A 23621-nucleotide genomic window follows, 5' to 3' on the forward strand; every position below is an offset into this window, starting at 1 on the left:
TGGTAGTATTCTCTGAACAAGGAAGTGAACTAAGGCTTCTAATGTCTTGACTAACTTCATTTAAAGAAAGAATGAGATTGGTGCCAAAAAGCAATCAATGGATCCCCAGACAAACAAAACACTTAGGGTCATGATTTGAATCCAGCCACTCATGTATTTAAAGTTACAAATGTGTTTAAGTGCCTTGCTGGATGCAGGCCCAATGACCTCTTTTTTGGACTACAGTCTAGCTAAATCCAATAAATAAATGGAGTTATACTTGAGAACTTGTGACCCTCTTCCATAATGATATTTGGAATAACCTCTTCAGAAGACAGACAGCCTGGGTTCACCCGTCTAAAAATGACCCAAAATCTTGTGAGACTGGGAGATATGTCATCAAGAGTTCTAACAATAAGTCAATATCAAAGTGGGGCTGAGTAAATAAATTAAATTTTCTAAAATCTATAATAAAACAGGACAAAAGAACTACAGCTCAGGAACATGGCCAAAGTGCTTTCTTTCAAATCTTGCTAAATAGATTAACAGATATTGTCAAAGCTCTGATGAATTTTTCTACTCTTTCTGTAGCCTTTTAAGTATTTATCAGCAGAACTGATTTAGCTATACTGATTAAAACTTTTTGGAACCAACCCTTCAACTACTTTTAAGGCAACAACCCGCTGATTTATGGCAGAAGGACTTTTGCACCTAAAATCTCTCATTAATTATCAAAGTATAATCAAACGTAATTATTGCTGCATCCTGTATGCTAAGAACAATAAACTAAGACATATTCATAAGCACTTTGAAACTTAATTTTGAGATATTCTGGCACCTAGGTGCCCTGGAGGACTCAGGTCCTTTACACTTCTGACAATGTCACCCCTTTTTTCTGTGCTTGGGCTAATGTTTAACTTCATGTCTTCAAAAAGACCACATTTTGGGGAGGAAGTAATCCTTTTAAGACAAGTAACTGGTGTTAGGGATCACTCCATCATTTCTCCATAAGGAGAAACCATGAGCATCTGCCAAGACTACACAGAAACTATGATATATTTTAAATGGAAAACAGTAAGTCTTCTGTATGTATAAGTTAACTTCTGGAAAGGAATCTATCTTGCGGTGAGAAATGTCATTACCAATTACAATCAAACTTGCTACCAAGGCCTCAGAAAAAAAATTATTCTTTCTTATAAATTTTAATAAATATTTCCAAGATCTCCAAAATCTCAGTTCCAGCAACACAAAACTTTGCATTTATATTGTGAGGTTCAGAACTGGCAAATAATAGGTCAACTCCCAGTAAACCCAGAGCAATAAAATAGGCAGCTTTTAAGTGATCATTTGCTGTCTTCCATAGTGTTGAACTCATACTTACATTACCAGTTCTGTTGTGTGTTGGCAGTAAAATATGGAGAAATTAACACTGCCTTACCTGACTGCCTTAAAGCAGATTCAGTCCTTGTCATGGGAGGCACTAACCCCTCACCATTATTGATGTCCAATTATCCTCACTCAGTTCCATAAAATGTAATATAATCTGAGTAATGTTCTAGGATGTGAACCTGTGAACCCCTGAACCTCTTCAGAGAGGAAAAGAAAGCAATATAAGTTTTTCATTTTAACTTCAATTTCATGCAGTAATTTTCAGCATAAAAAGACTGCATTATCATTTTCTCTCTGAGTCTGTGTCCTCACTTTATGTTTGGCTGTTCACAGATAGGACTTGCTGAGCAAATAGATCCTGAGGCTCTTATTTCCAGATGCTGGTGAACAAAGTCATCTCGGGAAACTGATAATTCAGAATGGCTTCATCATTCTGATAAACATCTATGTGTAAACATATCCCAACATCCATTGAGAGTTACTCTATTCAGTTTGTAATTACACTGAAAAATCTATTGAAAGTTTGATTTCACATACTTACTTCAAAGGTAAGTCCACCTTTTCTCTAGTTTCTTCAAGGAAATACAGTTCACATTCTTTGTTAAATGGCCAAGAACAATACCTCTTCCTTTATGAGAGAAAAAAAATCTTAGATGACAGAGAGAAGTGAAGAAAAACCTAATTATTCAGCTTCCCCGTCTCTTATTCTGGGATATGACAGCATCTGAATTCCTCTGCATTTGAACCTGAGAACAGGCCAACTAGAATCATGCACCAACTTCTCAAGGAGTTGAGGACAGACGTGTTTGTTGTACAGGGCTTTTAAGTGTTGGCACTGCATGGGTGTGGAGCAGTATGAAAATAACTTGTACAATTAATATAATAGTTCACACCTTTCTGACCTGCTTGAGACTATATCTACTGGTGTAGGCTGCATTCAGCTGGAAGCATAACATTAAAATGACTGGACACTTTCACATATCTCTGAGAGCAACTTTACATTTAATAGTCTATTCCTCTAAAATCAAAAAACTCTCCCCATTTTTCCAAAATTCAGCAGACCTCATAGGGGTTGAGGGTTGGATTAATGAACTAATTGCATGTGATTTGAAATTAGAGCCTTCCAAAAACAAAATTTCTATAAAGGGACAGAGTTCACTTTTACATGGATGTGTGTGTATGTGTGTATCAGCATCAGCACATATATCTGTATGTTCATAACACTGACCTAGGAATTCAGTTGATGCTAAAAGAACCAACCACTGGACTTTTAAACTCATTCATTACATGATCTACCCCCCACGCCCATGGAAGGCTGTTTTGAATGCAACATTCAGCACGAAATTAAACCCACCCATTCATTTGTAAAACTGAAGAGAGAAAGGAATCATCAACCTTGATCCTTTTTCCCTTAAACAGTTACCTCCCTGACCATTTCTTTGTGGAAAAGGCTCCTTCTGGTATCCCAGCAGCATGCCAACACAACTCCTTCCTTGTGTCTCGGAATTTACTAGTCTTCACCAGCTTGTAAAACATTGAATTATTAATGGGATTTTCCTGAGTATTTTATTACACTGCAGATGAAATCTGGGGTTTTCACTTCTGTCGTGGTTTAACCCCAGCCAGCAACTAAGCACCACACAGCCGTTCGCTCACTCCCACCCCTGGTGGGATGGGGGAGAGAATCGGAAGAGTAGAAGTGAGAAAACTCGTGGGTTGAGATAAAGACAGCTTAATAGGTAAAGCAAAAGCCGTGCATGCAAGCAAAGCAAAACAAGGAATTCATTCACTACTTCCCATTGGCAGGCGGATGTTCAGCCATCTCCCGGAAAGCAGGGCTCCATCACATGTAACGGTTACTTGGGAAGACAAACGCCATCACTCCGAACGTCCCCCCTTTCCTTCTTCTTCCCCCAGCTTTATTTGCTGAACCTCAGAAACTGAATGGTGACTTGCATATAATGTACAATTAACACTTTGAGAACCTAGAAATATGATAGAATACATATGTTCTCTAAGCATGGCTAGATGTACAGAAAGAGACAGAGAAACCTAATGAGGTGAGCCAGGAGTACACAGCCCTAAAAGATGGGTGCATACCAGGAGTAGGATGTGATATGAAATTTGGAAATTCAAAGAAATTTGTAAACAAAGAAAACTAATGGCCAATTATTGCCACCTGTGATTGGCACAGGGCTCATGGTACCAACATAGAAGAGCAACCCTTTGTGCGTTAATGGCTTCTAAAATGCTAAAGGATTCATAGGAAAGGAAAATGATGATGAACTAAAGGAAGAAGTTAATGAACTTGCTAGAAGAAGCAATGAATGATGGCAAAGATGGAGGTGAAGGGAGATCTGTCAGTTGTTGTTACTCGTATGCTTTTCTTTTATTAAAACAAGCCAGTAATTTATCTATGAAGATTGAGGGGTTAGAATGTGACTTTGGTTTCTCATGCTTTCCTGTTGGCATCTGGATGCTGCAGATATTTCAATATATGACTAAACTGACATACTATATTAGCAAAGAGGGCCAGACTGATCACACTTGTGCCAAGACAGAATCTGAGAGCCACATACATAGTCAAATAAAAAGATTCATCTCAATATTCAAATTTCCCTGGCATTACCACTTGTCACAAACAGTATTATTCTGGTTATGAGTTGCTGTTTTTATGCATTGTATTTATCAATAAAGATGAAGATTTGATTTAGATTTTGTGTTTTGAGAATAATAGTACTTAGCAACAGTAATGGGGAACAAAAAGTCATCTCACTCAGTTCCTAAGAAGGATTGTATGTATCTTTTAAAAAGTGACACAAAAAAGTTAGTTTCCTTTATAAATATGACAGAACAAGAGTAGTCAAGAGCTGAACAATTGAGCCCTTCATGTAACAATAAAAACACTGTCAGATTCATTGAGTCCACAACAATTATATAATTTAAGATTCTTTTTTGTAAGGATGACCTATGCAATTTTCCTTCCACTCTATCTTCTTTTTTTAAGTTTTTCATCATCTTTCTTATTCTACTTAATTATAGCCTGCATTGATAATACATACACTGTAAACTAGATTATAATATATAAACCTGTGTTTAATTCAGCCACATTCTGCCTAAAAACATTAATGACATCATAATCAACTACACTACTTTCAACTTTCTTAAATACTGTAGCCTAAATTCAGATTTTTGACAAATGCTTAGGCAAATTTACCGTCTTTTCTATCAATCTGGCCAACAGACTACTAAGACCAGTCAGTACCAGCTGTTACTGCTATTTTCACACAACGGAGATTTCCCGTTAGCGTCTCAGTTCTGTAAGTATCACAAGACACAGTAATAAACAGTATCATAGGTCTTTCAAAGTATCACTCTCTGCATTTTTAAAGCAACCTAGCACATGGAACCCTGAGAAACTAAAGCGACATAGCACATGCAATGCTGAGAAAGTACACTACCTCTTGGTATTTACATGTAGACAATTTGGCTAAACAACTGTTACAAAAATTCTTTGCAGTTGGAGGAAATTAAAAAACAAAAGGAGATGCAGGCAAATGGTAATGATTTAGTAGCGTCTGGTAATAGTTAATGAAATAAGCTATCAGCCTTTATAAAAAAGTTTGAAACAAAAATATCAGTTTCCCATGTTCACAGGGGACATAACTAAAATCCCTCTCTTAGTTGTGGAAGAGTATTTTAGTTTGCTTAGTATTTTATTTATGAGCTTCTTGTTAGTGCAGGAACCATATAGGATTTTTTATCACTACTACTAAATGAAAGCAGGTTCAAAGTGAGATTTGACTTTGCATCTATCTTTCAAGATCTACTGTGTATAATACACACTAAAAGCTTCACCTAGCTTGGCCTTATTATATCTTCTTTGAGTCTTAATAAAGACACTGTGTTCTAGTCTGGAGGTGTATTAATCGGTTTTCAAGAAGAGAGGCTTGAAGCAGTATAGACATCTCAATTAAGGATGCATTTCAACATAAATACAAAATTTAAGCCTCTTGTGATTGCCAAAAGATTGACTTAGAGCTAAACATAGTGAACTGATGCACCAGGTCTCTAGATCTATTTTGTACCTAGCTAGCAAGGCAAAGTATGTCTATAGTAGATTGATTTAATGCTGCTGAAGACTAAAGCAGGACTACATCTTGAGTGTGTGAAAGGCTGTCACAGAGGGAAAGCTTAATTTATCAATTTGCCAGTTTCTCAGGGGAAGCCATTAATGACAACAGCATGAGACTGCCTTTTAGCAGGATTCATTGGACTTATTTTCCTAACTTCAGAAAAAATTATAACTTTTTCCCCCATAAAATACCACCAGATCTGTCAGACACACAAAAGGATGACAGGAAATGCAGCTCTAAGTGCAGAGAGCACCATTTATTCATCTCACAGCTTCCTGCTTATATTCAGAACTCCGAGTGCCATAAACACAGTATATTTAAAAAACAACAAAACAGAACAAAAAAAAACCCAAAACCTAACAAACCCACCCTACAAAATGTTACACACTCACTTTGCACATAATAAGAGATGATGTCTTTTAAATAGCATGGCTTTGCTTACACCTGTAGATGCCCAAGCAAAGGCACACAACAATAACATGTGACGAATGAGTCAGTAACTACTTCCTGTAAGTCTCATGGAGCATTCTAGTAACAACCGTTCAACTCAGTTCAAGCTTTTTAAAATAAAACAATTTTCAGTGCCAACCCAGGATGCCTTTAAGGCAATTACAAAAATCTGTGCAGCATGACCAGAACAAAAACTTCAGTTGTATATACAGCTCCAGACCAGAAAAACAGTTAAAAGTACACATGAGTCTGCGTCTCACTGACTCAAATTAAGTTTAGGCCTATCTGCAGTTCTAATAAATAGTTAGATCTATGAAATATGCTAAATTTATGCAGAGCATGTATGACCTCTACCACTAATCACCATTGGTTCTGTTCCACCACAAAAGTCTAGAGTGTCTGAGAAAATAAGCCTTATAATGATTTACATTTTTTTCTGCCTCTTAATCAGAGTTTGTAGCTTGTTAAATTAGTGTAGTTTTAATTAAAGCATCTGGTTAGCTGCACTGGGTTCCAGCAGAGCTACTGCTCCCAATGAGAAGGGGGGAGAGCTGACCCTCCTATCAGGCATTCCAACTCAAGCTCTCCTTTCAGCTTGGTACATCTACAGATGTGTCAAGTCCCTTTATCTCACCTCTGGCAGGTGGGTCACTGAGCAGAGGGAAGCCATGCTACTGTGCTTTTTCTCTATTGCTGAGCTTGCACTGTAGCGGCTCTCTCATCCAATGACCCCTACCTTTGATCTCACAACAGGTTCAGAGAAAAAAGACCGATACTGACTCACTGGAAGAAGAAAAACCTAAGGTTTTCTTTGCTTGCAGAGACAGAAGAGCTGACAAGGGGAGGAGACAATGGTGCACTTCCTGGCATTTCACCCCCTGCTTGGGTGACAGGATGAAATGAAGTAGCATACCCATATTTAAACTCCTTACCATTTCAAAGGATTCACTGTGTTGTTCCAACTGTTGTTAACTCTAAGAAAGGTGAAGAAAAAGGATACTGTCACCTATGAGAATGATCTCTTTTACCAGAAAACTCTCCAGTGGTTTTGATCACAATTTTTGTGTTTAACCCATAGGCAGAGATGACATAAGCATATGTTTGCCCCTGGAATATTAATTGCCCCATAGGAATTGAAGACAAATCAAAAAACACTGAGGGCAGAGGAAGGCCTTCAAACACCTTTTTCATCAATTAATAGCATAACGTCCTTCTTTGACCTATTTAGGCAGATTGCAGCAATCACAGAAAGAAACCTTATGGGACTAAAGGGTCATGCAAGCACAGATAGACATACTGATTTGCAGAAGACAGGCACTTGTTACTAGAACACAAACACCCCTGAATAACAGCATTCAAGACATACGTCAGCTGTTATCTGAGGCTCTGAACACTTCCATCGGTACATACTGAAAATTCAAACCTTAAAACTCAAAAGCATGTTACAAAACTTAGACTCAAAGCCACCGCAGCCTGCTGACCGGTGGCATTTCAATGACCAGAAAGATATTAAAGCTAATACTGCAGAGTAATCTTTGCATGAAGCAATCAGGATAACTGACATTTTGGGGGGGGGGGGGGGGGGGGGAGGGAAGTCAAGGTTTTCCATCCTCCCTAACGGTCGCCGGGTGGCTCACTCACTGTGATTCTCAGACTGTGAAGAAGAGAGTTAAGGAACGATAAGCCCTGAGAAAAGGTGTTTAGCGTTCTGAATAAGAATTCCATTTACATTTATAACTCCTCAGTCTTTTCTCTGTTGTGAAGACAGACTTGTTTTCTTGAGATATAATACAGTCCCCTGGCCCTTGGAAGCTGCTATTTTTTCTCATAGAAAGACAAGACCTATTACCATTCTAGATTTACAGATCTGGAAACATAGGACAAAGGTAGCTAGTCGTCTTTCTTTCAAGCCCATCTATACAGGCATGTCCTGATGCACAGCTGTGCTGAGAACCCACAGGCTATTTTGCAATTAGTGATATTTGTGCAAGCTTTGTACTTCTTGAGCTGGAACCTGCATTGGAAAACTTGAAATTTTGTCTCAAAGACCACAGTGAGAATTGGTGTCCTAGTGGTAGTTTGTGATTTCATTTTACTGCCCATTCTCCAGATATTTCCAGGCAGCTAGAGCTTACACAGCTGTTCTGCATAAGAGCTGGATCAACCTCAGTCAAACCATTCAGGTTTTTATGGCTTCTCCAGTGCCATTGGCAGTATCTTGTGCCAACCCTGTTTTTAACTGAACTGAACTAATCTTGAGTTTTCTCAAAGATCAAGGGATGTGTGAAGAGAGTCTCCAGACCCAGAAGATCAGACTTAGAGAACTGTGATCTGTAGGGAAGCAGCAAGCAAGTACTTTGCCTTTGTGATCCATTTGATTAGCACACATTCCTTTTTCTCCACCAATGGAAGGCAAATACTTTCTTGCAAACCCATTATCCTTTAGAATGCTTCCACCTTTTAAACCTCAAAGCTGATGAGAATTCACTGAGTAGAAAGAAGCAGAGCAGAGTAAGAGGCCAGATTTTCATCCAGTGTCCGTCCATTCTTTTTAAAAGGATTTAGATTAGCCCCCAATGGCTATAGCTCCTGTCTGCTTCCAGACTAGACAAATCTCCCCCAAACAACTAAATAGTCTCTAAGATATTCTGAGGATTTATCATAGGGACATTCCTGCAGGAGCTCAAACTCCTTTTGAATGCAAGGTGAGAATAATTGTTCAGGCAATTGAGCCTAAAGAGGAACACAGATATTTGCATTCACATGCCTTCTTTTTCTCAACAGCCATGTAATCCCACTGTTCCTTTTGCACACAATGAAATAAAAGAAAAAAAAAAAAACACAAAACAAAAACAAACAGCTCTTTTGCAAGTTAGCAAATGCAAATTTAAACCCTCTTTGCCCAGTACAGAATGTGTCTGAATTCCATCTGTATCACACTGCTACATGCCAATTACTTTAATTAGGGTGAGATCCAAGACTTGCAAGAGAAACTTCGTAGTGTAATTAAGAAATAGTTTTTCTCCTCAGTGCTCTTCTTTCACCTTCTTCTTTGCTCATTTTCCTGCTTCCCTCCCACCCTTTCTCCATTCAGGGAGTTTCTCATTCTGATTCTTTAGCCATTTTGGCACCAGCATTGTTGTACTTACAGCTTCAGGCAGGCTTGAAAGCCAAAAAGCTGGTTGGCTTTAATGCTTCCAAGATAAGGTGTAAAGAATGAAAAGCAAAGAAATGAAAGTGAAAGGATTTATACTGGTTTAGAGTGCGGTTTGGTGCAGTGTGGCACAATGCCTTGAAGTGTATCTTATTAAAAGCAATGGCACATTCCGCCAAGAAATGCCACTATTCAGGGCTCAGAGAGCTGGGTAATCTCACACAAACAACAAATGTACTCTACAACGAAGGAAAGACTAATTAGCTTGTGTAGATGTTCTGCCGGACCTATAATCAGCATGATAATACTGAATGAGTCAGTGAAATGAGTGTTGTCTTAACAATACCAGCAAAAGTCATATAGCTGTCAAGGTTTGTTCCAACATCAATTTTCATTTTAAGAGCTACCACGTCTCAATCTGCTTTGCAGTTGGGAAGGATTAACACCAACAGTGGGCAACTTTTAACAACTCCTATGTCACATGGTAGCCAATGCTATTTATTCCCCACTCTTGACACTTCAGACCAGAACATATCAGAATTTGTCTGAACAAATTCCCATGTAAAATTCTTTGTCTGTAACAAAATCCCTTCTGTGAGTTTCTCTGGGTTACCAGTATTACACAAATTCATCACACAGCTGGTTCTGTAGTGGCAGGAATTCTCTTTCTTTCTTTTGAAGGATTTGTAAAGTATTCCCTGGATCCATTCATCACATCTTACTTCATCTATAAACCTTTCATTGCTTGGCAACAGAGAAAAGCCAAGTTAAGTGTTATTTCTAAAATTTACCATATTCTGGGGGTGTTTTAAATCACCATTTTTAATAATTTAATAATAATATTATTATCCTTTATTATGTCTCTTTGTGGATAGAGGGATAAGCCTGTCTTTGTTTTAGTTCAGGTTTAAAAGTTGGGTATATTCCACTAGCCAAGCAGGTGCCCCCATTTAGAATATGTTACCACAAACTGATTTAGAATCAGGTGCTAATCATAAACTAACACACCTTAAAGCTTGGCAGTTAAACTATGTTATAAAAGTAGATTCCAGAATTTAAACCATCTATTTCTTAATCTAATACACATGCAGGTTATTCATCATACATTAATGTTAGCACAGTTAGACTGATGGTCAAAGTGAAGTGGCATTCAATGCAAAATTTTGTCCACCATTACAGGCATAATGAGATATGTACTTCATTCAGTCATGAAACTTTCATAATTTTGCTGTACCACTGCATCTGAAACTGAGCTGAAATGGAGCCTTGTTGAAAACTCAGTCATTAAGAGCTTGACATTCAGCTGTCTGCTGGCAATAGAAATGTCATCATTGATTATAGAGATTAGTGTAGAAACATCTGGTTTTAGAATTATAGCAAATAATTTCTGAATAAATACTTCTTTGCTCCTGTGCTGAATACAAATTTATCTTTTTGTTTTTTTTTAGTGGCGATAGTAGGTTAATGGAATTTTACATAATCAGTGCTAACTAGGAAATAAGTTTATTCTTTAAACAGAACAGGATGGATCCTTAGCCAGGATAAATTATGTAAACACTGATTTATGCCAAATGAGAACTGGCCCCTGCCTCATTAAAAGAATGATTCAATCCTATCTCTTGTAGTAAGTGGCAGCATCTCACTGACTTCATCTAGAGCCAGATCAGATTATAGATGCTTTAATGTATCAGTGGACCTAAATGTAGTTCAATGTGCAATGAACCAACGTAGTTATAATGTGCAAAACCCTCGGTGGGACACTCATCAGTCACTTCTGAAGGCCTCTTCTTTTTGTTTAACTAAATCTTGTTTCCAGATGATTTCAACTAAACTGAGGGAAAATTAAATAAGGATCCTCCAAACTTGGATTTACATCAACTCAATTTTGGAAGTTTACAGTCATGTCTTGGGTTGCTGGAGCACCTTTCCCACACAGGCAAAGTCCTGCCACCGCAGACAATGTAAAATCGTAAAATCTGCTTTATAGCCCTTAGATATTTACTCTAGTGAACATCTGCCATATTGAACAAGTTGTACAAGCGTACAACTAATTTGCAATTCTTCAACTCCTTTTGCATGGATGTAAGAGAATATGATATGGTGTTGTTTTGGGTTTTTTTTTGACTGGCATTATCAGTAATCTTTTTTCTGAGATAACAGGCTGAAAAAGGAACAGAAATTACTCTTAAATTTAAAGTGAGCTTGGTCCAAGAGCACAGCTAGATTTGGATCTACAACATATGTAATCCTGAAACACATACCCAGTTTTTAAATTTCATGAATGCACATGTGCACACACATTATCATATGAGTGTCAATTTATGATGAAATGATCTTTGAATAAAAAAGTAACACAATAAATGGAGTATATGTACTTCTAATTGACTAGGCACACATACGTACAACAGAGTGAAGGCCACACTTAGGATCAACTATAATGGCATTATTTACATTTCCAGAAACATGTATGTCCAAAGTTTTCTTCCACTGTACCATGATACAGTAATTACATCACTATGTAATTAGCATTTAAATGGAAATAAATAAAACATGCAAGGTTTTCTTTGAAATTGTTTTTCAAGTTCTGTAAGTTTTTTTTAGTTTAAGTTATTCTCCTGATAACTACAATTTTCTTCAGAAATATCAGTATAAAAAAAAATATGCACTGCGGAACAGAAGTACTGACTTGATACTCAGTTTTGGAGTCCCACATGCCCTATCATTAGTGGCAGACTGATTGTTTTCTACATTTCAGCAAAACACGCTGGACTAATTATAATTCCACCAACACTGGAGTTGAAGAACACAGATTAATGATCAGCAATTAAAACATCAACAACATCACAAACAATAATGTTTCATACTGTTAATTTCTGTTGCCTGAAGACATGCTATTTCTCTTTGGGCATGAAATACATAATACAATCATTACTTCCAACGTGAATAAAATAGTATCATATTACATGCTGAGACTCATATACTGTAGTTAATTTACAGTACCTAGAAAGGAATGTGCACTTGGTATATTGTGCATATGTAATAAGAAGCTAAATCAGTGTAAGATCTGAAATATTAGAAGTTGGTCATATTGCTCTATCCAAACATATCCAGCACCAAAAACAGATTTTAAATAACTATAAGCTTGATGTAAACAAACTACATCAGACTAGAGTCTTTACCTTCAAAGGTTTTTCTCACAAAGCAATGCTGTCAGGTTCAGCTGACAGAGGTACAGCTTAGTCTTTTGTGCTACATGTTTTCTTAGAACCTCTAACATCATTGTAATCCTTTCTGTCTGGTGCAGCATCCAATTTAATCAACTCTCTAGCACAAAGCTCATCTGATGTCATCTCTCATTTGTGCACTAGGAAATCAATGGATGCGGCTGCAAGTCACTGCAGTAGGTAACCATAGCTTGCCCTTGTACTTCGAGCATTTGCCTGTTGAGTTTGCAGAGGCCGTCACCCCACAGTCAGCATGACTTATGGAAGCGCAACCAGTGTAGAACTTAAAGCAGCCCTTTTGCCAGCACATTTGTGAGGACATCCTATTAGCTATGGTGATTTTGTGATCTCTGTTGCTGTAACACTGTTCCTGATATGCTCAATATTCTCTATTATCTTTTTCACTTACTGAAATTTATGCACCTTGAGATGTTGGTAGATGCATTCAGTAAACTGAAAAATAAATAAATGTATTATCTCTCTGTTAAACGTCACCAACTTTATGTGATCTGAAACATCAAAAAGCAAGTTGGGGGACAGCTTTGTAACAAAAGAATGGTGAGCAGTGGCAGAAACACAGAAGAAATGAAAACAAATACATGAATGTCACTAGTCATTTTCAGAATGGGAATATTCCATTCACTCAAATGCAGGACAATTCTGGAAATTGACACGGATAATAAAACCAACAGAATCATCCATGAATTAAGTTTGCTACATTTAAAGTTTTCCCTATATAATTCAACAGGGTAAAGCAAGATGCCAGCACTTGATGTATTATTTATTAATTATTTAATAAGGAACAGCTAAGTGGCCTCTCACCAAGGTTACAGATACTCCTGATGACTACAGAAGTGCTAGACTAATATGGAATAAAACATCCCAACAAGAGGGAGCATATAACCTGACACTATCAAGACTAGGAACGTACCAAAGCTGACACAGGTGCAGAGCTGTGAATGGAGCTGTGGATAAATAATTCACCCATCAGCTTCAGGGGTGATCTGCCTGGTATAGCAAATATCAGATCATTAGGGGTGTCATGGAAGAAAATGGAAGGGAAGGTCACGTGCTTTATTTATCGGCAAAAACTTTCTGATTCTTTTCTAGCTTTAGACATTTCTGATTCCTTTCTAAGCAGCTGGAATTAAAGCTCTTCAGCTGCCACTCATTCAAAAAGTAAGAATTTGCCACCCTGACTTTCTGCAACAGTATCTCACAATTGTCATTAAAACCAGCTGGTATATTTATGAAAGAAAATGTTACTTTGTGAAAAGCTTGGCAGAATTTTTCCCTAATACATTAGCAGCCCTGGAGGCATTGTCACAGAACTGTGCAAAGCCAGAAAAAGATCTGGTTTCAGTTCCCACCTCAGATTCCCAGGATCAGCAGGGATTACAGCAAGAAAAGTCTTTAGTGATTGCAAGAGACTTTCCTTATGCCACTTAATGGCATGCCCTCTGGCCAAATGAATGTACTCAGTGGGTTCTGAATATAGCCAGGTTGAAATTCACAGTATTTCTTCCTATGATACAGAGAAGTAAGGATGCTTCCACCTGATGCCTAACACACGGCATATGGGCAAGTATTACAAGTGATAAACAGAACGTCTGTTCCCATTTTTCAAACATGAGCACTGATGGCTGAAGGCCCAATTTAAGAAAATTCTCCTTCATAGATCCAAACAAGAGGTGGAATAGAATTAGCATCATATTCATAAGATACTTTATGGGCATTGTCAGATGCTCAGACAGCGGGGCTGATATGCTCGGCTGCTCTGCTTGCATATACAATAGTTTGCGTATGGACTTTATAAGCATTTCAAAATAAAGAACTCCAATTCACAAGTAGCTTTGCCAGTTAGAGGACAGGCAAAGACACAGTTGGAAAACATTCCAACTCAGGGAAATAGTTTCCTCTCTGTTGTAGAACTTTTTCATTACCTTGTTCATTAACCTTTCCTTGAGCATTAAAATATTCATTACCTTTTCTTGTGCAGTATGATCATGCCACATTATTTGTGGTCATACACATCACAGTATGGTGGTGTCCAGTTAAGATAATCTTCAGAATGGCGAACAGAAAGTGAACCACTCTGGAGCTTAGTGTTGTCATGACAGCTTCAGACAACTTTGATGCAGCTCCAGGGGAGGCTTCAAATGCTACTGTGTGTGAAGAGCCAGCCTCATATTAACCTTATATCCACCATTAGAGAAATCTTACTTGATAGTAGTTGTTATTAAACATATTTTCTTCATTTTGCTTTTTTCTCTTTGCTCAAACTTTTACAGGCCTTGAACTCCATATAGGGATCCTAGTACAGGTGCACAGGTGTTAAAATAATAGACGTTATGATGCTGATGCTTCATCACCTAATTGTTCCGGCCTGCACTGTCATAACCAACACCTACTATCTGAAGACAGCTGTAAGAGACATCCAATCCTGGAGAAAACCCCAAATCATTCTGCAGTGCAAGACTTACCATGAACATTTCTTCCTTGTGTCCCTACAAATACTATCACGATGATACTAGTCAGTAGAGCATAAGCAAGCTCCATCCACCACATGAGCAGTGTTTTTTCTTCTAAACATTATTTCCCGCGATATGTAATTGGAAGACATAACATTGTAAGAAGAATCAGTTTCAAAGGCAATCTCTCAGGAGGTCTGTGTTTGAGAGGTGCAGAAGTACCTGTACAGCTTGACCTGATATCAATGACATCAACAAATGCTCAGTTCCAGACCTGGATATAATGCAGTCAAACAAGCCAATGCATCGACTAGATCTTCACTTCCTTAGCCATGATAGCATAACCTTAAAAAAGCCACTGAAGACCTCCCCGAGGCACTCTGCCTTCACTTTTTGTCTTGTCACAAAGCCAGACTCCAGTTCAACAAGACCAGGGAATGAAATGACTTCCCATTGCATTATTCATTTTGGATGTAAACTTACCGTGGCAGATGTCACCAAAGGATTTCAGAAATAGAGAGGCGTTCTTACATGGTTTTCAGCAGCAAATAATTAGGTATTTGCTCTCAGAATAATACAGTGGATCTTTTGAGAAATATGTAAGCATAAAGGAAGATTTATACAGCAGTTTCACAGTCAGCAAATCAAACACATCTCATAAAAATGTGACCTATTCAAATGGCAAGTGATGTAGTGAAGAAAGATCATCTCTTAGCTGAGTACACGTTAAGTTCAGCAAAACTGTCAAACCCCTTTAAGGCAAACAGCCCATTACAGACCATGAATGTTGTAAACTATTAGCACTGCCAAGGTAATGTGGGATAATTTCTCCAGAACTGAGAAGCTGACATGTTGTCATTTGACTTTTCCTCAGAAACCTACAGATAGGTCGTCTGTGTAGATAACATGTTTAGTAGTAGGAAGGTTCTCTCCCTTCTCAGAACAGCTAACATAAAATAGGTGAAGGGCAAGCCTGTATAGGCTACAGAAGTTACAGCAGCAAGAAAAAATACAGCAACAAAATCTCTTAAGAATTCCATAATTGTGTACTGCTCTACAGTACAGAGCTTAGAAAAATCAACTGGAAGTCTGGCAGAAATCAGGATGCTGATTTCTCTGTCAAGAGTAGAGAAATATTGCAGCATTGACTCCCAGCAGCAGAACGCACAATCCCCAGGGAAAGCATAAGTTTACATGATTAAGCTGTGACCATTTAACTTACTAGGCAGTTGATCGATATCTCTCCTATCACACAGGAAAGGACACAAACTGCTTTGGGAAATGCTAATGGATGTCCTAAGGTAAATCTGCCTTATAAGAGCATCTCCCTATGTTTGTACACTAGAGGGATGTAAACCAGTAAAAGTTGCACAGGAGAGCATACACAGGAGATATATTCTACATTGTTATCACTATTTTTTAATTATAATAGCTAACCATGATGCAAAAAAGGTTTTCCAAACATATATGACTGTTACAAAGCCAATAAAAAAGCCTGAGGTTCTTCAGTAACAAAAAGCAGCAGATGATCCATTCTACCTATCAGAACAGGTTTTTTTGGTACTCTTCCCACATGCCAGTTTAACACTGGCAGAGTGTCAATGACATCTTTAGAGTAATTACTGATTTACTCTGGCATGAATCAGGCCCTAAACACATAATCATTTTATAACAGATGCAAAGAGATTATTTAAAAAAAATAGGTATCCCATAGAAAACAAATAGAACATGAACATCTAATGGAATACAAATATTCCCTTAGACCTTCAAATGACAATTCTAATGTAAAATACTGCAAGAAATCAAATAATCTGGCACTTTCTACTCTCAGCGACTTTATCATCAGTACATTACCAGCTCTCATTGAGCTCTCACTGGTTTGATATCACAACAGCTATGATGAAAAACAGTCAGAGAGAACAGAGACTGAGTTCACTGTGTTCAAGAGGCTGAAAACAGATGTTTTGTCCCACTGGAGTTTTAAAATAAATAAAAGTTTTAAAGACCATAGGCCACAAAGTTATCTTAGATCATTGACTGAGTACAAGATTACAGGCCATTGCTTTTCAAACTGAAAGGCATAGATCTGTACTGTTGAGTATGAATAACAGCTCTAGAAAAGTAGTAAAGTTTTTGTACAACTTTTATTAGCAATATACCTGCCTCCTCATATACCAATCAACGAAAACCACAGATGTCTTTAGCTACAGAAAGTTGAGCTCTTATCATAAAGATTCATGGGTTTAGCTGTAAAGTTCAGCCTCGTTCAGACTTTAAACAATTTGGAAAAAAAACACTCACTGGACAGTGACTTGACTGAAAAAGTGTGTGTCAGCCCAAAAATGAAGGAAAGGGAAATTTCAAAACAATGCTGAACACTGATTTCTAACATTTCTAAATAGAATCTTTTGTTTTTAAATGTATTACTTGTTCCAAACAAAACATCTCATATTTGTATTTATTTACAGAACCGACTTGAGTTGATTTTCAGTTGACCCTGCAAAAAAAGTTTGATTTGTTTTTATTTAAATAAAAACAAACAAAACCCAAAACACTGGGTAATTGCTGTCCTAGCTTAACTCAGCCATGTTTTTCATACCTGCTTTTCAGTGTTGCCAAATAACAAAGAATTCCACAGTTCACACTGTTCAATTCCTTTACAATGATTTTATTTAAATTCCATATAGCTCCTAAAATACTGTTAGCCACAAAAATGCCAAAAGTTTCTGCATCTCCATTAAGCCTTCTTTGAACTTATTAAGAGATCCTCTGAATTTTATGCAGATCAAGTTTGCTTTGAGATTCAGATTCAATACTTATGAAAATGACTTTGTTTAAAGCTACAGTATTCAAAGATTTTCTGCCCAAAGGACTCCCTTTAACTTTCAAACTGTACTTACTGTATATGCATTTATGTGAGCCTTGAATAATCCCAACACTCTTCTCCACACAGCAGTATTTTTTTATGTTCACTGATACCTGTTCTCCATATCTTGGAATTTTCCCCCAACTGAACTCTGCCTCTAGAGGGTACTCATTCATCCATTTTCTGTTAACTCATATGTTCTCTTGGAATTTCTAAAAGAGACAGCAAATACTGCAAAAGGAAAAAGAAAAAAAAAAGTTTTGAAACTTTAAATACATTTGTCTTGGCTACATTTACTTCTTTCTTGTATTTGCTTTACATGAATATTCATTTAATTGAGTTTCATCAGCATGAATGAACACAGAAAGTGAATTTTTAATTTGCTTCTTTCAAGCATTCATACCAGAAACTAGACAGGTTAGACATCTACAGATAATGAGAAGAAATACAAGTTTATTAGTGACAACTGAATAAAAAGCATGAACCCTCATGCTTCAAGGCATCATAAAAATGAATCCAGAACTGATACCCCTTAGCTCTATAAATAACATCTGATAGAGATTAAGGAGAAACTTTTCCTTCCCATATTTGTTCCATAATTGCTTGATAGTACTACGTCCTGAAGCAAGTTTATCAGAGAGACAATAGACACATGCACACTTCACTGCAGAGAAAGCTAAGTTTCATCAATTATTCCATGGTAACTGTGCATGGTTTTAGCTCATAAAAGGGTGAGGTTGCTTATCCCTCAGTGAAAAAATGCAATCTATCCTGTATTTTCTGTTGGGTATATCAGGGTATGAACATGCACAAGGGTGTTTCCCATATAGCAAACCAACTGAAAATTATCTCAGAGTAACTTGCCTGTGTGCTTATACACTATGATAAAAGGTAGGCTTTCCTGTCCCGCACAAAACAGCAGTTCAAACTTATATGGCAATATGTACACTTCTCTCATAAATACCCAATCTCAGAACAGAAACAGCAGTAAGGGACTACCCGTACTCAGCTCAAATCACACAAACACTTCTTAAATAAAAAAAATCTTAACCTGAGAAAGTTAGATCTTAGAAGATATTTCACTAACAAAAAGGTGAAATTCCAGTAAATTATTCATTGTAATTTATCAGCAATAACCATTAATAGATGTCTACATCTATTGATGTAGACAAATGGATCCATTTTCAACATGTTTTTCAGGCAACTGTTTAGAACACCAAGGCATTTTAACAAAATGTTACGAGGTGACATCTTGGTATGCTATTTAATAATTCATATGGACACATAAACTTCCTTCCTTCTGCCCATCAACTGGCAGTTACAATTTAAATAATCAGTCTGGCAGTTCAGAGTTATGAGTCAAGAATGAAAAACTAAGTATGCAGAAGCAGTTCCCTATGGAGGCAGGGAGGATGCTACAAATTTTACATGCTCCTTTTTACACTGCCAGCTATGGGAAGTCATCAATTTACATGACATTGTATCTTTCAGGCATGTACTGAGAAGCAGAAATGAATATGTCATTTTAGGGTTAAACAGTCATCAAAGGCCATAGATAGAAAAAACAGACAGTCCTAGAATTTTTACATTCAAATTTCATTTCTAATGTAAACGATATAGAAAAAAAAAAGAGTGGTTGATCATAAACTTCTCCAAAAATAGTTTTTGTGAATAATGAACTTTTTCCCAGATAATTCCATTTAGTGCCTTCGATATAGTAAATGCTGCAATAAATGTTTTTATTACAAGTAATTGCAAATAAATGATAGAATACATTCTATGTCTCTTCTTAAGGGGTTTATTCACATAGCCATCCCAGACAACTGTTATTCCTACAGAAAAAAAACAGACCATAAGCAAGACTGCACTGAGTGACAGACTTTACCGAATCATACTATAGTTTCCTAGGAAATCTAGAACATGTCATCACAGCCACTTGTTACTAAAGCTCAAACACTTCAATGAAGAAAACTGCAGCATTTTCACTATTGCAGTCTATATGACATTAAATTATATGATGGACTCACCTAAATGACAAACATTAAATTATGAAACAGTTTATGATGCATATGTGCTCTCCATCCTCTGTTAACATCCTTCCCCAGTTCCAACTTCTTCTTCCTTCTTCCACATGTAGTAAATATCACCAGATGTCTTCAGCCATTTGCAAAACCACACTATAACGGAAAAAAATTATAATAGACAACTGTCGTGGTTTAACCTGGCAGGCAGCCAAATACCACGCAGACGCTCACTCACTCCCCCCTCCCCCCAGTGGGACGAGGAGAGAATCAGAAGGGTAAGAGTGAGAAAAACTCATGGGTTGAGATAAAGACAGTTTAATAGAACAGAAAAAGGGAAAATAATAATGATAATGATAAAATATACAAAATGAGTGATGCACAATGCAATTGCTCACCACCCGCGCTGACCGATAACCAAGTAGCGATCGGTACTTCCTGGATCACGCCTACCATTTATATACTGAGCATGACGTCACATGGTATGGAATACCCCATTAGCCAGCTGGGCTGGCTGTCCTGATTATGCTCCCTCCCATCTCGTATACCTAGCTCAGTCAGTAGGCACGGGAGCTGTCCTTGGACTAGGAGGGCACTTAGCAACAACTGAAAACATCAGTGTGTTATCAACATTCTCCTCATACTAAATCCAAAACACAGCACTAGGAAAAAATTTAACCCTATCCCAGCCGAAATGGGGACAGTATCCACCCCTTATTCTATATAATTTACGTCGTGCTTAGGTCTCACATCTTTTTTTAATACATTTCAATTAACCACCACTATCTTTCTTTATATATACACACATATATATATATGCACACACAGATATCATTCCCTTGGTCTATGGACTATCCCTCTAAAACGTCCACTGAGTTCATTTAGTCCATGACTTTGGGCTCCATCTGTTATAACAGTCTTTCAGGGCCGAAGAGATGGTGTGTGGTGTTGGGCTGTTGCATCCTGAAGCCAGTTCTCATTTCGGTACTGCTGCGCTCGTCCAGTTCTATCATCATTGCACTTCGCTCGGTTTCATCGGAGTTAGTTCATTCTTCATTAATCTGGGTGATTTTCACTGCTATACCATTGATAGCAACCATAGAAATAATGATAGCAATTGACATCAAAATTCAGTTCATTGGCTATTTTCACCCAAAATCAAATCCCCTTGAGGTACACACCGGACCTCCCCATCCTTTCGCATCACCCAAGTGTACCCAGGTCCTTGAGCAAAAGCAATCCCACAGATGGGTTTTCTCTTGCCAGAGGCAGGAGTAACCCAGACTGTCTTCCCCAGCATATTTCTTATGTGCACAACAGGGATTTTATCTCCTTCTACAGTACGTAAGAGTCTTCATTGGGCAGGGCCAGTTAGATTGGCAGATCCCCTGGTATTGACTAACCAGGTGGCTTTTGCTAAATGTGTATCCCAATGTTTGAATGTCCCACCACCCATTGCTCTCAGCGTAGCCTTTAGCAGTCCATTGTATCGTTTGATTTTCCCGGAGGCTGGTGCATGGTAGGGGATGTGATAGACCCACTCAATGCCATGCTCTTTGGCCCAGGTGTCTATGAGGGTGTTTCGGAAGTAAGTCCCGTTGTCTGACTCAATTCTTTCTGGGGTGCCATGTCGCCACAGGACTTGCTTTTCAAGGCCCAGGATGGTGTTCCGGGCGGTGGCATGGGGCACAGGGTTTGTTTCCAGCCATCCGGTGGTTGCTTCCACCATGGTGAGCACATAGCGCTTACCGTGTCAGGTTTGTGGGAGTGTGATATAATCAATCTGCCAGGCCTCCCCATATTTATATTTCAACCATTGTCCTCCATACCAAAGAGGCTTTACTCGCTTGGCTTGTTTGATTGTAGCGCACGTTTCACATTCGTGGATAACCTGTGCAATAGCGTCCATGGTTAAGTCCACCCCTCGATCACGAGCCCATCTATATGTTGCATCTCTTCCTTGATGGACTGACGCGTCATGGGCCCACCGAGAGATAAATAATTCAACATTCTCCTCATACTAAATCCAAAACACAGCACTAGGAAGAAATTTAACCCTATCCCAGTCAAAACCAGGACAACAACACTTCCTTTTCAGTCTTAATCTTCCATTTAAAATGGTGTTAGGCTACACTTTGATAACAGGAAAACACAGTATGCAAACAGGGTAAAACAGATCCCCTTTTCTGGAATGTTCATTGTAATGTAACAACTAATAAAGCAGGGAACAAGCTTTTACTAATAACTGGACGAACAGTGAAAATACTTTTTATTTTAATTAATGCCATCATGTGGTCTGGAGGACAAGGTATTTCATTTAGCCACTTAGGAAGTATAGAATAGACAAGGTTTGTGCCTTGTCTTCAATATACAACCCAATCAAAAAGCTCAACCATATGGGCTCTATAGGGAGGTCAGTCAGCCTCCATATCCATTCAGTCCTAGACCTCTCAGTTAAACTTTAAGTGTCAGTGAATGCCAGGTGATCTGGTCTTCATTAGATGGCTCTACACAAAATGAGGACAAGAAGTATTACCAATCTTAATCACTATCACCCTGCTTAAACTCAAGGCTGTGTGTAGGAACAGAGGCCCATACCCCATTGCCAAATCTTCAATCTGTACTTTTAAAAGGAAAGATTTTTTAGTCCTTCTTGTGTCTCCAAATTCTTTGCACTTACTCAGTCTTTCTTGTTATTCCAAACCCAGGGAAAGACAAGTAAGTTTATATAGAAAAAAAAACATTAAAACTTTATAACTGGGAATTAGAAACTTGTTGCATTTAATATCTTTCCCTAAAAGCGTTTCACATATTTCACTTTGGTAGAAGAGCACTGAATGTTTTGCACAGCCACACATGGAACAGCACGTGCCACACCAGCTTGCTATACCGTGTTGTGTTTATCACATTAGAAACAAACATGCTAGCTTTCTATGGGCTCAGAGAACACTTTGCAAAGCTAGAGGACAAAAACATTTCCATGAGTTTAGAATTATTTTCTTCTTTACACCAAAAAAAAAAAAGGGAGGGAGGGAGGGAGGAAGTAAAGAAATATAAGCTATATGTATACATTTTTTCCCAGAGATGGTTCAATTCAAAAGATTTGCATTGCTGTATGGATATAAAGATTAAAAAATAGCACAGTTGTAGATTAAATACTTAATGGCTTATAATAGTCATGCCTGTGTTCTAAAAAGCAAATGAAGTTAGGAAAACGATTTCTTTATTGCTACAAGAATACTGAACTATTACAGAATCCATACATTCCCTCCTACGGTTCAACGACTTGCCAGATAATAGGTTGACTAAATGCTCAAACAGTCACTTGCACTAAACTTTATTGTCCATGTCAAGGTGATTTCAGCAGAGTGCAGGTCAGCATACAGAATGCCTAAGGTAAATACATCATTGGATACAACTGGGTTTAAAACATAGCACTCATTCATAAAGGCAAGATTGATTCATGTATACTAGTACATGTATACAGGTATATTTTCATTGCAACTGTATCTAGGAGTGATTTCAAGTGTTTGCAACATTTCAGAAACAATGGACAATATTGCACAGTGTGTTTTCAATGACTAACAGATATCCAGGACCTCTCTAAAAAAAATTCCGTGCATAATAAGGATTCCATGGCTCCCTGTATATCTAGTGGATTAAAATTACATTAGAAATATTTTTAATGTAGTTTTAGAAAAACTAGCTTGCTAAGCATGAAAATGGCAATTCTGAAGCAAGGTGCTATAAAAAAACCCTAAAATTCAGATCAAAAATCTTCTCCAATATTAGCTTTTACATTGTCTGAAATAACTGAAAAATATTGGCAGTCATTCAGCCTTTAATGGAAAATAGACAACAGGAAAATTCTATGTTGAATGAGACTGGGGAAAAGGCAGTTCTTGGTTAAATATCACAAAGCTCCACATCA

The 23621-nt window shown here is 37.7% G+C and overlaps 1 long non-coding RNA gene across 1 annotated transcript in view; it reads right to left on the reverse strand.

Annotated features, from left to right (window-relative positions):
• LOC142086716 (uncharacterized) overlaps nucleotides 1-23621 on the reverse strand; it is a 109604-nt gene that overhangs the window by 9881 nt on the left and 76102 nt on the right. The window contains exons 2-3 of the long non-coding RNA XR_012675227.1: nucleotides 19697-19846; nucleotides 17704-17900 (exon numbers count right to left, since the gene is read on the reverse strand). This is a non-coding gene — a long non-coding RNA (uncharacterized LOC142086716). The remainder of the gene's footprint in view (nucleotides 1-17703; nucleotides 17901-19696; nucleotides 19847-23621) is intronic.

The sequence above is a fragment of the Calonectris borealis genome, chromosome 11 (assembly GCF_964195595.1).
Source record: "Calonectris borealis chromosome 11, bCalBor7.hap1.2, whole genome shotgun sequence".
Lineage (NCBI taxonomy): Eukaryota > Metazoa > Chordata > Aves > Procellariiformes > Procellariidae > Calonectris > Calonectris borealis.